The sequence below is a fragment of the Pristiophorus japonicus genome, chromosome 3 (assembly GCF_044704955.1).
Source record: "Pristiophorus japonicus isolate sPriJap1 chromosome 3, sPriJap1.hap1, whole genome shotgun sequence".
Classification (NCBI taxonomy): Eukaryota; Metazoa; Chordata; class Chondrichthyes; family Pristiophoridae; genus Pristiophorus; species Pristiophorus japonicus.
In genome coordinates this window covers 279,301,567-279,315,974 of record NC_091979.1, presented here as the reverse complement: position 1 = coordinate 279,315,974, position 14,408 = coordinate 279,301,567, and the positions used below count along the sequence as shown (strand labels likewise).

General features: G+C 42.5%; 1 protein-coding gene and 1 non-coding gene across 4 annotated transcripts in view; both read right to left on the bottom strand.

Annotated features, from left to right (window-relative positions):
* Positions 1 to 14,408, bottom strand: part of ptprea (protein tyrosine phosphatase receptor type Ea) — a 346,493-nt gene that overhangs the window by 204,341 nt on the left and 127,744 nt on the right. For all 3 annotated transcript variants that reach the window (XM_070876757.1, XM_070876759.1, XM_070876758.1), the window contains exon 3: positions 10,966 to 11,285. The gene's annotated coding sequence lies outside the window, so the exon portion shown is untranslated. The remainder of the gene's footprint in view (positions 1 to 10,965; positions 11,286 to 14,408) is intronic.
* Positions 9,278 to 9,369, bottom strand: trnay-gua (transfer RNA tyrosine (anticodon GUA)). The gene is given in 2 exon segments: positions 9,278 to 9,313; positions 9,333 to 9,369. It is a non-coding gene; the product is annotated as a tRNA-Tyr (tRNA).

The window sequence follows — 14,408 nt, the reverse complement described above, 5'->3', positions numbered from 1 at the left end:
TTCGTCTATAGAATCATTGCTAATGTGTTCCCTTCCTATCTCTATCCCCTCCCTCCCCTCCCTCTCTCCTCATCCCTCCACGCGCTCCTCTCAGCTCAACAATGCCTGGGGAGGCCTCACTCCAACGTGCCCGCGCCCATTGGCCCCGCTGCATCCAGTGCTGCCTCCTCATTGGAGCAGACCCATTGACAATTAAGCTTTAAAAATTCACGACATCGCTCCCCGCCCTGATTGGTTGCGAGGCCGGGCGGGCCCTGATCACTCATTGGCCAGTGCCACTGTCACTCAGTCCAGACTACATGCTCCCAGCCCCCGGCCCCACCCCATCCCAGGACAGACAAAACCTGACTATTATTATTATAGATTAATTCTGTTATATACGAATAAAAATGTTTTCTGCACTGATAGGTAGCATTGTCTTTCAGTAGTTAGGATTGTGTCCCCCAGGTGTGTCAAGTTTTTGCAATAGGTCCCTCCAACACACATTTGAAAACCTCTAATGTGGTTCATATATGTTGTTGAAACACCCCTGAGATCTGGGTTCAACTTGAACTCAGACAAATGGAATGAAAGTCCTGTGTCTTGGTGACTGACTCAGTGAAGTTAGTCATAACGGACCTTCAATAAAGCTTTAACAGTCCTTTCAAGGAACTCGTCTGACAAATTTTGGTTAACACATTTTAGCATGACAGGAATACTCAAAGTCGCAGTGAAAATGAAAGAAAAGTTATTTTTTGATCAGTCATATGCAGTTGTTTCCTCAATTCTACTGTTTTTAGTTTTACTACGTTAAAGGCGCTATATAAATACAAGTTGTTGTTGTTTTTATTCCAAGTAACACATAGTGAGAAGTATGTGGGATTTAGGTGTTCTTATACACGAATCACAGAAAGTTAACATGCAGGTACAGCAAGCAATTAGGAAGGTAAATGATATGTTAACTTGTATTGCAAGGGTTTGGAGTACAAGAGTAAGGAAGTCATACTGCAATTATTAGATAACAACTGGAGGACCGTGTACAGTTTTGGTCTCCTTACCCAAGTAAGGATATACTTGCCTTAGAGGGTGTGCAATAAAGGTTCACTAGATTGATTCCTGGGATGAGAGGCTGTCCTATGAGGAGAGATTGAGTAGAATGGGCCTATATTCTCTGGGGTTGAGAAGAATGAGAAGTGATCTCAAAGAAATGCATAAAATTCTGAGAGGGCTTGACAGGATCGTTGCTGAGAGCCTATTTCCTCTGGCTGGAGTGTCTAGAACTAGCTGGCACAGTCTCAGGATTAGGACTGAGATGATGAGAAATTTCTTCATTCAGAGGGTAGCAAATCTTTGGAATTCTCTACCCAGAGGACTTTGGATGCTCAGTCATTGAACATATTCAAGACTAAGATCAATAGATTTTTGGCACTAAGGGAATCAAGGGATATGGGGATAGGGCGGGAAAGTGGAGTTGATGTCGGTCAGCCATGATCTTATTGAATAGCGGAGCAGTATGGCCTACTCTTGCCCATATTTTGTATGTTCTTAATACAGCCCGTAGTTCAGAACATATAGTGCGGTAAGGCTACCATTATCCTGCAGAAGCATTTAAAGATACAGTAAGCAGTTATTCTATTACAACACTTACTTTTCACTTAATTTGAATGAACACAACCTCAGAAAACACAAATGAGAAGGCATGATGACATAAATAGAGTGTCATCTTAAAATGGGGAGGGGGCAGGGAGGGGGTAAAGCAAAGATGTTCGAGGCTGGCTAACACCAAGTATATGAAATAGCCACTACAGAGTTACTGCCTGTAGTGAATGATTTAGCTTATTACCAGGACAACATTTCACACGATAAAATGATTGAACATAGCGCCAACTAAAGCATATACTATGAAATCAGTCGGTATAGTGTTTTATACAGTTTCCATCATAGATACTCGAATTAAGTGGTTTCTAAACTTTCCTGTGTGGGGGAACACACTCGCAGACAAATTATCTGAAAACTTCCAAAAGAGTCTGTCAACAGATAGGCCTGTGGTGTGGGTAATGCTCTTGCTGCCTGATCTTTTCCGGTAGCGGCGACCCCTCCTAACAAATGATTTTTTTATTTGTTCATCACTACCTACACATTTTAAGAAACTAGGGGCTGGAAATTAGGTTGATGGTTTTGAGGTGTTAATGTCAGGTGGTGGATAATGTGTGTGGAGAAAGAGTCAGACTGAACACTGTGAGCTCAAAGTAAAGTGTGACCTTTGTCTTTTATTGCAGGTCTCCAGAGTGCCTCTCCAACCTGTTAAGCCTCCTTAAATACCTGTGCTCCCAAGGGATTATGTGATCCCTTGGGACTCCAGGGGATAAGCCCTCTGGTGGCTGTACAGAGTAAATACAAGTATACATATATAACAGATAAATTTAGCGCCGGGAAATGGTTTGTGTTGGCAGACAGAAAATTCAGCAGCTGCGCCCTGACAATGGAGCGGAGCGCTAAGGGAGATGTTCCACACATATCTTAGGGCGCTAGGCCATGTGAACAACTGAATATCCATTGCCAAAGAGCTGGCTTCGTAGTGCCCTAAGAGAGGCCTCCATGCAACAACGAAAAAATCGGAACAAAAAACACAAAAGACATTCCCTATATATTTCGCACCCAAATAAACTTAAATCGCAAAAAGCAAAAAGAAACAATCACACTTACCTCATGCCATCACTCCTTCCCTCACCACCATCAGGCCAGCTTTCTCTGGCGGGGTCACTATGGGGCGCTACAGGTTCAGTGCGAAACACATTTTGACAGCGGGTCGATACCGGGGGCGTTGTACACCGGCGCGATGCTCCCAGGCAGTACTCCTTTGTGCCGCCGGTACTGGGATACTGAAATTGCCGAGCAGCGCGAATGCCAGCACTCGTGGCTGCCAACCCTTTAGCGCACCTGTTCCGCCCTTCGTAAGGGGCGGTATCCCAGTGAATTTCCAGCCCTATGTGTGCTATTATTGGTTGTTATTGTTGTTCGAAATTCAATTAAGCTGAAAGAGTGAAACAACATGCGACTAGTGAACTGGCACCTTCAACTCATTTTTGTTGAGTTAAATGAACAGTTGTGTTTTCATTATTGTTGTGTAGTTCCTCTTGGATCAAGTGGGCTATGCGCAGAACACCGATCTGACAAATCACGAAGGCACCAGCAAAAATCCAGATTTCACATTATGACCTTTCTGATCCCCACAAAACACTTCTCAGTCCCTAAGGGACTACAGTTTGATAACCATTGTTGCAATTGCTTTCTACTTAGACTCATTTAAACAATAAGTAAATAGTTCTGGTTAGAATATATTGCTAGACTTTAAATTCTACAAAAGATCAACAAAGCATTAAATTCTAAATCCCAAAAGAAAATACTTCATATAAATCATGTCCACAATATTTTCCTTAAAGGGTATTCCACAGTTTCATTGACTATTCAAAGGCTAATTGCCCTTGAGAAGATGGTGATGAGCCACCTTCTTGAATCATTGCAGTCCGTGCATTGACGGTACCATCACAGTGCTGTTAGGGAGTGAAGACCAGGATTTTGAGCCAGTGACAATGGAGGAACAGCAATATATTGTCAAGCCAGGATGGTGTGTGACTTGGAGGGGAATTGGAGGCGATGGTGTTCCCATGCGCCTGTTGCCCTTGTCCTTCTAGTTGGTGAAGGTCGCAAGTTTGCGAGGTGCTGCCGAAGAAGCCTTGGCAAGTTGCTGCAGTGCACCTTGTAGCTGATTTACACTGCAGCCATGGTGCACCGGTGGTGGAGGGAGTAAATGTTTAAGGTGGTGGATGGGGTGCCAATCAAGCAGGCTGCTTTGTCCTGGATGATGTCGACCTTCTTGAGTATTGTTGGATATCTTCACTCATCCAAGTAAGTGGAGAGCATTCCATCACACTCCTGGCTTGCGTCTTGTAGATGGTGGAAAGGCTTTGAGGAGTCAGGAGTTGAGACACTCACCGCATAATACCCAGCCTCTGACCTGCACTTCTAGCCACAGTATTTATGTGGCTAACCCAGTTAATTTTCCGGTCAATGGTGACCCCCAGGATGTTGATAGTGGTGATGGTTATGCCGTTGAATGTCAAGGAGCAGTGTTAAACTCTCGCTTGTTAGAGATGGTCATTGCCTGGCACTTGTGTGGCACGAATGTTACTTGCCACTTATCAGCAATATGTGCCACCATATTCCAGTGGATTGAGCTTTTAAAGTTACCTCCTGAAATGCAGATAGTGCACTGCACTCTGATGTGTGGAAGCGTGGAAATTAAGAGGTATATTTTCTGATTGGTGACATTCATGTACTAACGCTTCACATACTCACACTAAATGTTTCTCTACACGTTTTAAGCAGGTGCAATCCCATTTATTTTAAATGGGTAAATGCCAGTCTAAAAATATTGCAGGGAAATGTAGTACAAGCATATTAAGCATTCATAAGGGAACTCTGCCAATCAGAAAATGTACCCGTTATAGTCTACTGAAGGGAAAATTTCATAGAATTCTAGAATCAAGCCTGTGCCGGAGAAATTACATTTCCATCAGATTTTATTTGGAATTGGTGGACTATTACATTTTTTTTAAATCTCAACTTGTTAGGTTTGAAACAATCTGATAAGTTGCTGCCAATTTGTTTCAGAATTGTGGTATAAATGCACAAAAGCAAAATGTTCTTGCCCGCCATTGATAAAACCTAACATAGATACAGTACAGAAACTATGGTCCAGTCCACTCTGATCAGTTCTTCATTCCTAGTTTCAAATAATAGTGGAGAGTTTATTTTCCCCGTGGCAGGGAGCCGCACTCATTGCTAACGTGCACTCGGGCACTGTCTGAGGTTAGTCAGCCTTGGATTTAATTGGAACTTTCCAATATTTGCTGGTGCTGGGTCAGATCCCTGCTACATGGGGATTCTATAACACCATTTACATTCTCTACAGGAAACTCCCTTTGCACTTGCTTTACCTTAAATTCCAGAAGAACAAACTTCTTTATAGCTCTATTTACTGTCCAATAGAGAAAATAATCCCCAATTTGTATGAAATTATGCCATACCTGGGTACGAACACTTCACGAGTTTGTCTGGAATTCACCTTTAGCATTTTTAGTAGAAGCATTAACTAGTTGTCTAAATGAAACCTGTCTTGCTACCTCTCTCTTCATCTTCAAAGCCTCCTCAAAACTTATCTCTTTAATCATGCTTTTAATCATCTCTTCTAACTCTCTCATTATTGTTCTCCATCTTTTTTACTTTGTGAAGTACATCGTGCGTTTAAACATAGTAAATGTCCCTATCTCAAACGCTGATAACCACAATATAATTTCAAGGCTAAAACCTCTCCCTGGCCCCACATTTCAATCTGTTATACAAGTGTTTGTGTTGGATTAAAGGAATGTTTTCCTTATTACTGATGCAAACAGAAAACAGAACAATGCAACATCAATCCTTACCAGCCTGAACAACAGGAGCTGTGTTACAGCTGTGTAGAGGGTGGGAGCTTTTACTCCAACACGGAATTTCTTCACTTGCTGAATGAAACAGTCATAACAAAGATGAGACCAGTCGAGAACTGGACTTACTTCTGCACAAATATATATATTTAAAGCTTTATGCATTTAAACAATTTTACTTGTTTACATTAATGGAGAATTAATGGAAATTCGTCTCAGGCGGTTGTGCAAAACAAGGGGTATTGGATTGGCAGCCAATTATATGCAGAGCCTGATATTCAATTGACCGCAATGCCATTGGATGTCACGTCAACAGTGAGGAATGCATTTGAGTTTCTCTCATGGGGGGTGGGTTTACTTATTTTTTAAAAATCTAACGGAGGCAGTACAGAGAAAAGCCATGATGCTGTCTCTTGGCATCAACACACATGAGGAAAGACTGGATAAACTGGAGCTCTTCAGTATCTATAGATATGTGAAGATAAAAAGATTACTGAAGACTAATGTAGGTTCCTTACAGTCAGAATCAGGTGAATTCATAATGGGGAACAAGGAAATGGCAGACCAATTGAACAAATATTTTGGTTCTGTCTTCATGAAGGAAGACACGAATAACCTTCCGGAAATATTGGAGACCGAGGATCAAGTGAGAAGGAGGAACTGAGGGAAATCCTTATTAGTCAGGAAATGGTGCTAGGGAAATTGATGGGATTGAAGGCCGATAAATCCCCAGGGCCTGATAGTCTGCATCCCAGAGTACTTAAGGAAGTGGCCCTAGAAATAGTGGATGGACTCTGGATCAGTTCCTATGGATTGGAGGGTAGCTAATGTAACCCCACTTTTTAAAAAAGGAGGGAGAGAGAAAACAGAATTATAGACCGGTTAGCCTGACATCGGTAGTGGGGAAAATGTTGGAATCAATTGTTAAAGAAGTAATAGCAGCGCATTTGGAAAGCAGTGACAGGATCGGTCCAAGTCAGCATGGATTTATGAAAGGGAAATCATGCTTGATAAATCTTCTAGAATTTTTTGAGGATGTAACTAGTAGAGTGGATAAAGGAGAACCAGTGGATATGGTGTATTTGGACTTTCAAAAGGCTTTGACAAGGTCCCACACAAGAGATTAGTGATCAAAATTAAGGCACATGGGATTGGGGGTAATGTATTGACATGGATAGAGAACTGGTTGGCAGACAGGAAGCAAAGAGTGGGAATAAACGGGTCCTTTTCAGAATGGCAGGCAGTGACTAGTTGGGTACTGCAAGGTTCAGTGCTGGGACCCCAGCTATTTACAATATATATTCATGATTTAGACAAAGGAATTGAATGTAATATCTCCAAGTTTGCAGATGACACTAAGCTGGGTGGCAGTGTGAGCTGTGAGGAGGATGCAAAGAAGCTGCAGGGTGATTTGGACAGGTTAGGTGAGTGGACAAATGCATGGCAGATGCAGTATAATGTGGATAAATGTGAGGTTATCCACTTTGGTGGCAAAACAGGAAGGCAGATTATTATCTGATTGGCAACAGATTAGTAAAAGAGGAGACCTGGGATTCATGATACATCAGTCATTGAAAGTAGGCATGCAGGTACAAGCAGGCAGTAAAGAAAGCAAATGGCATGTTGGCCTTCATAGCGAGATGATTTGAGTATAGCAGCAGGGAAGTCTTACTGCAGTTGTACAGGGCCTTGGCGAGACCACACCTTGAGTATTGCGTGCAGTTTTGGTATCCTAATCTGAGGAAGGACATTCTTGCTATTGAGGGGGTGCAGCGAAGGTTCACCAGGCTGATTCCCGAGATGGCAGGACTGACAAATGAAGAAAGACTGGATCAACTAGGCTTATATTCACTGGAATTTAGAAGAATGAGAGGGGACCTCATAGAAGCATATCACATTCTGATGGGATTGGACAGGTTAGATGCAGGAAGAATGTTTCCGATGTTGGGGAAGTCCAGAACCAGGAGTCACAGTCTAAGGATAAACCATCTAGGACCGAGATGAGGAGAAACTTTTTCACCCAGAGAATTGTGAACCTGTGAATTCTCTACCACAGAAAGTTGTTGAGTCCAATTCATTGGATATATTCAAAAGGGAATTAGATGTGGCCCTTACAGCTAAAGGGATCAGGCGGTATGGAGAGAAGGCAGGAGTGGGGTACTGAAGTTGCACGATCAGCCATGATCATACTGAATGGTGGTGCAAGCTCGAAGGGCTGAATGGCCTGCTCCTGCACCTATTTTCTATGTTTCTATGAAAGGAAGCACGTCAATTGATAGAGAAAAGGCAAGTTCAAGCATTACTTCCAGATAAGACAAGATATGACAACAAAGCAACATAAGCTAAAACTGGCGACAGGATAATTTAGGATCAATGTCAATACGAATTTCTTCATAGACTTGGAATGATCTTCCAGGTAAGGTAGCGTTGGAAAAATGCTTAAAATCAAAATACAGTTAGACGATGTGGCGGGAGGGAAAATGTAATGCATCTTTCTTAAAGGCTAAGCCAAGGACAGCCTCCCTTAACAGTGTTTATCTTCTGATTTTTGAACTATAAATGACAATGGAACAGCAATGCACAGTAAGAAGTATGCTCTGTTGTATTCTTCCAATATCAGTTTCAGCTCTGAATCTGAAAGTCACTAAAATAATTGCTTTGCTATAGGAAAATTGCACCTTATATTGTGCTTGCTACAAAAACTAAAAAAGCTTGCCCTGGTGTCATTGAAGGATACATGTATAGAACAAGGCTGAGACCGTAAACAATTATTTTGCTTCGGTCTTCACAGTGGAAGTCACAAAAACCATGCCAAAAATTGCTGGTCACGGGAATGTGGGAAGGGAGGACCTTGAGACAATCACTATCACTAGGGAGATAGTGATGGACAGGCTAATGGACCTCAAGGTAGACAAGTCCCCTGGTCCTGATGAAATGCATTCCAGGGTATTAAAAGAGATGGCGGAAGTTATGGCAGATGCATTCGTTATAATCTACCAAAATTCTCTGGACTCTGGGGAGGTACCATCGGATTGGAAAGCAGCCAATGTAACGCCTCTGTTTAAAAAAGGGGGCAGACAATAGGCCGGTTAGTTTAACATCTGTAGTGGGGAAAATGCTTGAAGTTATCATTAAGGAAGAAATAGCGGGACATCTAGATAGGAATAGTGCAATCAAGCAGATGCAACATGGATTCATGAAGGGGAAATCATGTTTAACTAATTTACTGGACTTCTTTGAGGATATAACGAGCATGGTGGATAGAGGTGTACCGATGGATGTGGTGTATTTAGATTTCCAAAAGGCATTCGATAAGGTGCCACACAAAAGGTTACTGCAGAAGATAAAGGTACGCGGAATCAGAGGAAATGTATTAGCATGGATAGAGAATTGGCTGGCGAACAGAAAGCAGAGAGTCGGGATAAATGGGTCCTTTTCGGGTTGGAAATCAGTGGTTAGTGGTGTGCCATAGGGATCGGTGCTGGAACCACAACTGTTTACAATACACATAGATGACCTGGAAGAGGGGACAGAGTGTAGTGTAACAAAATTTGCAGATGACACAAAGATTAGTGGGAAAGCGAATTCTGTAGAGGACACAGAGAGGCTGCAAAGAGATTTAGATAGGTTAAGCGAATGGGCTAAGGTTTGGCAGATGGAATACAATGTCGGAAAATGTGAGGTCATCCACCTTGGAAAAAAAAACAGTAAAAGGGAATATTATTTGAATGGGGAGAAATTACAACATGCTGCGGTGCAGAGGGACCTGGGGGTCCTTGCGCATGAAACTCTTTTTGGAAAAGTACACTAGCTCCTTCGAGCTGGAATTGAACCAGCGACCTAAGGATGACTTTGCTGAGTATTCCACTACAGATCTCCGCTCTACCAACTGAGCTATTGAAGGGAAACGCCTCCTTGTGCATGAATTCCAAAAAGTTAGTTTGCAGGTGCAGCAGGTAATCAGGAAGGCGAATGGAATGTTGGCCTTCATTGCGAGAGGGCTGGAGTACAAAAGCAGGGAGGTCCTGCTGCAACTGTACAGGGTATTAGTGAGGCCGAACCTGGAGTACTGCGTGCAGTTTTGGTCATCTTACTTAAGAAAGGATATACTAGCTTTGGAGGGGGTACAGAGACGATTCACTCGGCTGATTCCGGAGATAAGGGGGTTACCTTATGATAATAGATTGAGTAGACTGGGTCTTTACTCGTTGGAGTTCAGAAGGATGAGGGGTGATCTTATAGAAACATTTAAAATAATGAAAGGGACAGACAAGATAGAGGCAGAGAGGTTGTTTCCACTGGTTGGGGAGACTAGATCTAGGGGGCACAGTCTCAAAATACGGAGGAGCCAATTTAAAACCGAGTTGAGTAGGAATTTCTTCTCCCAGAGGGTTGTGAATCTGTGGAATTCTCTGCCCAGGGAAGCAGTTGAGGCTAAGCTCATTGAATGTATTCAAATCACAGATAGATAGATTTTTAACCAATAAGGGAATTAAGGGTTATGGGGAGCGGGCGGGTAAGTGGAGCTGAGTCCACGGCCAGATCAGCCATGATCTGGTTGAGTGGCGGAGCAGGCTCGAGGGGCTAGATGGCCTACTCCTGTTCCTAACTCTTATGTTCTTATGTTCTACTTATAATTTTTGAAAAATAACAAAATTAGGATTCTTGGTAATCGTCAACCAAAGCAGTAAAGCGGCTGGGGGTGCAATTTAACTTGGGTAGTCGTGCAAAATGGACGATAGCAAATTGCAACCTCTTTTACACCCCACTCGACTGCCACAGAACAGAAGGTCGGGCGGGGACTAAAATGGGCTGCCGATTCACGATTGGCTGCTTTTGCACTACTGCCCAAGTCAAATTTCAACCCCTGCTGAATCTTGTCAGCAACACATCTTGAAGAAAAGATTTGTACAGTAAATATTAAATAATGTTTGACTTAGGGAGCATTCGTCATTCACCTAGCAGATTGATTTAACAGCTAAATAACACTTCCTATTGCTGCGCCTGTGTTTAGCAGAGCAGAGCCCTTCAAACATCTACAATACTTTAAATCAAAGAGAGGGATCTGAATAAAAGAGTCTTGGCTTCTAAATTTACATGAGTTCAGTACGCAGGATGAATGAACATATTACTATCACTTGAATTCACCATTTAGCTCGCTATCTCATAAAAGTAACAGATTCTGTCTTCCGATTTTCCCATGAATAAGGGATGATTTACATTTCGCTACACGTTGCATTTAACCATCAAAATTTGTAACGCCTTCAGTTTTCTAAAATTCATAAGGTAGCTCCAAGAAATAAAGAACCACTGTTCTGTTGGATTATACAGTTTTGCATATATACAAAACAGAGCTTAACTCTAAATAATGTTCAGTATCACATACCGCATGTGATATTTCCAATGTATTACCACATTTCCATCAAAATGTGTTGCAATTAAACGATCACTAAGCATCCCAAAATAGAAAATAATTGAGGCTTTAATTAAAAATACTCACAAGTAGCTGTGGGTTGCAGATCATGAGACTCAAACAAAGGCTTCTTTTAAATTCATAGTTAAGAAATCTTCTTTTCCAGATCTTTTTTTCCACTACACAGGCGCATTTTGCATTCTCAGCAATCCTTTGTGAGAGAAGACGGAAGTTCGGCTAAAACAGATACTCCGGTTTGCATCTTCATTATGAAGAATGTAGCATCATCAGCACATCTCACTCTCAGGCCAAGTTCAATACTGGAAAAGCCAGTGTTTTGTTTATTACTCCAAAGCAGCTAATGATTCTGAAATTAATGGAAGCATCTAATTGATCCTGAATTCCACCTGAAAGATAAAAATCAGTGAGGATTGATCAGATCAAAATGAATTCGGGGAGAAAATAAATCCAATCAATTCGATCAATGCTAGCTATAACTGTTTGTTTTTTGCACTCTGCACGGTTAATTTGCCCGTACAATCAAAGCCACCTGCTGAAACAAAGGGGTAGATTTTCGCCCCGAGCAGACTTCGGGCGGTGGCTGATGGAACACACCAGCCGGCTCTCTGATGGACTCGGCAGAAAAGGCCTGCTCCATTTTGAGGGCCTCATCAGCACAGGCCAGTGGGTTGCTGGCCCAAAGTGAACACCTCAAGGCAGCCCGCTGCTTGAGCGGTCCGGCCGGCCTCCAGGCTGAAAGAAGCTAGGTCTGTGGAGGGTCTCTAATTTGGACAGGGATGAGAATCTGGGGAGGCAGCGACCTAAGGTGGTTTCGTAGACCCTGAGTTGAAGGGGGGGGAAGGACTCCTCTTCACCCCAGCTGTCAGCAGATACTGGGAAGTGCGTGCACAGCACAATCCACTCAGTTCATTCCTAAAATAGCATCCGGGTTCTATTGATGTTGCAGGACCCAGATTAACCGAATATTATTCGGCTGCCATTGGGTTCAGGCAGCCACTAGGGCCATCTAATCTAAGGATCCCAGGAAAATAGCACTGTCGGCACCTTCAACGGAAAGAGAGTGGTAGGTCTTTGGCCGGGATATACTTGGCCCTACCACCATGTTGTCACCAGGCGGGCGGCCTGAAAATTCATCCCATAGACTCATACAGAGAAATCAATGTTGGTGAATCTATGCAAGGTTAGACAACATGGAGAAAAATCAGTAAACCTCAATCAGCTGAAAACAAACAAGGAGAATTCAGAAATATAGCCAGTTTGAGACCTAAATATTACCAACAGTTTCCATGGTGATGCTGCACTATAGTGACTGTTATTTTGGTCCTCTCCACAGTGGTAATGAGATTTCAGAGAAGTGGTGATTTAAAACCATCATTCACTTCATCAACCACTGTTCCTTGTTCAAGCTGCAAAACCATCGTTTTTCCTCACTTAACTCATACACAACACAGCAGGACATTACATTTAGTCAGATTGCAAGACTCAAAGTGGTCAATCATTTCTTCAATTTCGAATTTTCAAACTGTTAAGGACCAAATCTATCTAACATTTCACAAATATCAGTATAATTTATTTTAATAGGAGGAAGCAGAGTAGAATATGAAAGAAGCATGGATCACCAGAAACGTGAAAAGTATTCATCTGCCATTATTAATAGGCAAATCGATATTGCTCCCCCTTCCTCAAACAAGCACATCCTCATAATGGTCTATTCCTGTTTTGCTTCAAGTCAATTTGTTTCAAAAGAGTGTTTCAAGATAAAACTGAAAGTTGTATGAAAAACACTTTACAAATGGGTTGAAATTCAAATTTGACAGGATTTCAAAATAGGTGGAGCAGGTTGGCTGTCTGTTATACAACCTGCACGATTTTCCTTTCCATTGAAGTCAATAGAACCCCCAATGTTTCAAAAGTAAGTTTAAAAATGTAATCGTAAGATGGCTTCCCAATTGAGACTGCAACCTGTTGAGTGGTTTAAATTTGCCATTAACCCACTGCCTTCCAGCCGCCCCGCCACCCCCCGCCCCACACACACACACACACACACACCTTATAGAGTGGATTTTTTTGCTCTAGTTTTTTCTCCTTTCCTCTTAAAGATAGTGACTCATACTCAGGAACAATGTTGTGGATGTTGGCCGCCCCGTGATGCCTCACCACGTGTTCGGGATAGAAACTCATCTCGGACGGTGGAGCCAAACGAGCCGCCCATTATACATAGAGCCTGATATTCAGTTCCATTGACTGCAACGGAACTGACTATTAGGGCGCTGCGTATAACGGGCAGCTGATCTGATACCTGAGACAAATTTCGACCCCTACATTCTTCATGTTTACACATGGATGGGGAATATCTGCATTCGACCATGGTGGGGGTGTATCACAGCTTGCCCTGAATCAGTCGTCAGCCAACGTCCTGATATCTTCACTTTTCAGTAGTTGGTTAACAATCAGGAGCTGGAACAATTGAACCAGCTTTTTTGAAAGAATTTTATGATCAAGACAAGATGAGAAAAATCAATATAGGGGAATGATTCTACTTTTTGCAACAACTGTCTGTATCGGATACTCCCAGGTAAGGTACAACATACAGAGAAAGGAACTTTCTAAAGGAGGGAGGGAGAGAGGGGAAGGGAAGGAAGGGGAAGGGAGAGGGAGGGGGGGAAAGGGAGGAAGGGGGGAAAGGAAGGGAGCGAGGGGGGAAAGGGAGCGAGGGGGGAAAGGAAGGGAGCGAGGGGAGAAAGGGAGCGAGGGGGGGAAAGGAAGGAAAGGAGGGGAAGGGAAGGAAGGGAAGGAAGGGAAGGAAGGGAAGGGAAGGAAGATCTTGCCTTTATATGGCACTTTTCATGACCTCAGGACGTGCCACAGCATTTTACAGCTAATTAAGTACTTCTGAATTGTAGGAAACGTGGCAGCCAGTTTGTGCACAGCACAGCCCCAGAAACAGCAATGTGATAATGACCGGTTAATCTGGCCAGGACATCACAGATAAGTCCCCTACTCTTCTTCGAAATCGTGCCATGGTACCTTTTACGTCCACTTGAGAGAGCAGACTGGGCCTCAGTTTAACATCTCATCCAAAAGTTGGCACTCCAAAAGCACAGCACTCCTTCAGTGCTGCACTGGTGTATCAACCTAGATTGTGTGCTCATTTTATAACACAGTCATTTTGAATAGGCATGTTTCAAGAAATGGAATACTATTATTAATAAACAGTATTTAAATTAAAGACTAATGTGCATACAGAAAGTATAAATTAAAGCAATATACAAAAAACACTATTACCATGTACTTTTGTATTGATCCTGCACTGAACTGTTTAAACTACAGAAAGGTATTGATGGATTAGATTAGATTGAAGCAGAAGAAGAAAGGATGTTTTTTTTAAATGACTAGCTCAGGTTAGGTTGGTTGGCGTAGAACAACACAATATAAATAACAGAGGTCTTTGCAATGAGAATTTATGATGGAAACCTCACAGCACTGCTGTTCTATCACAGCACTTATGA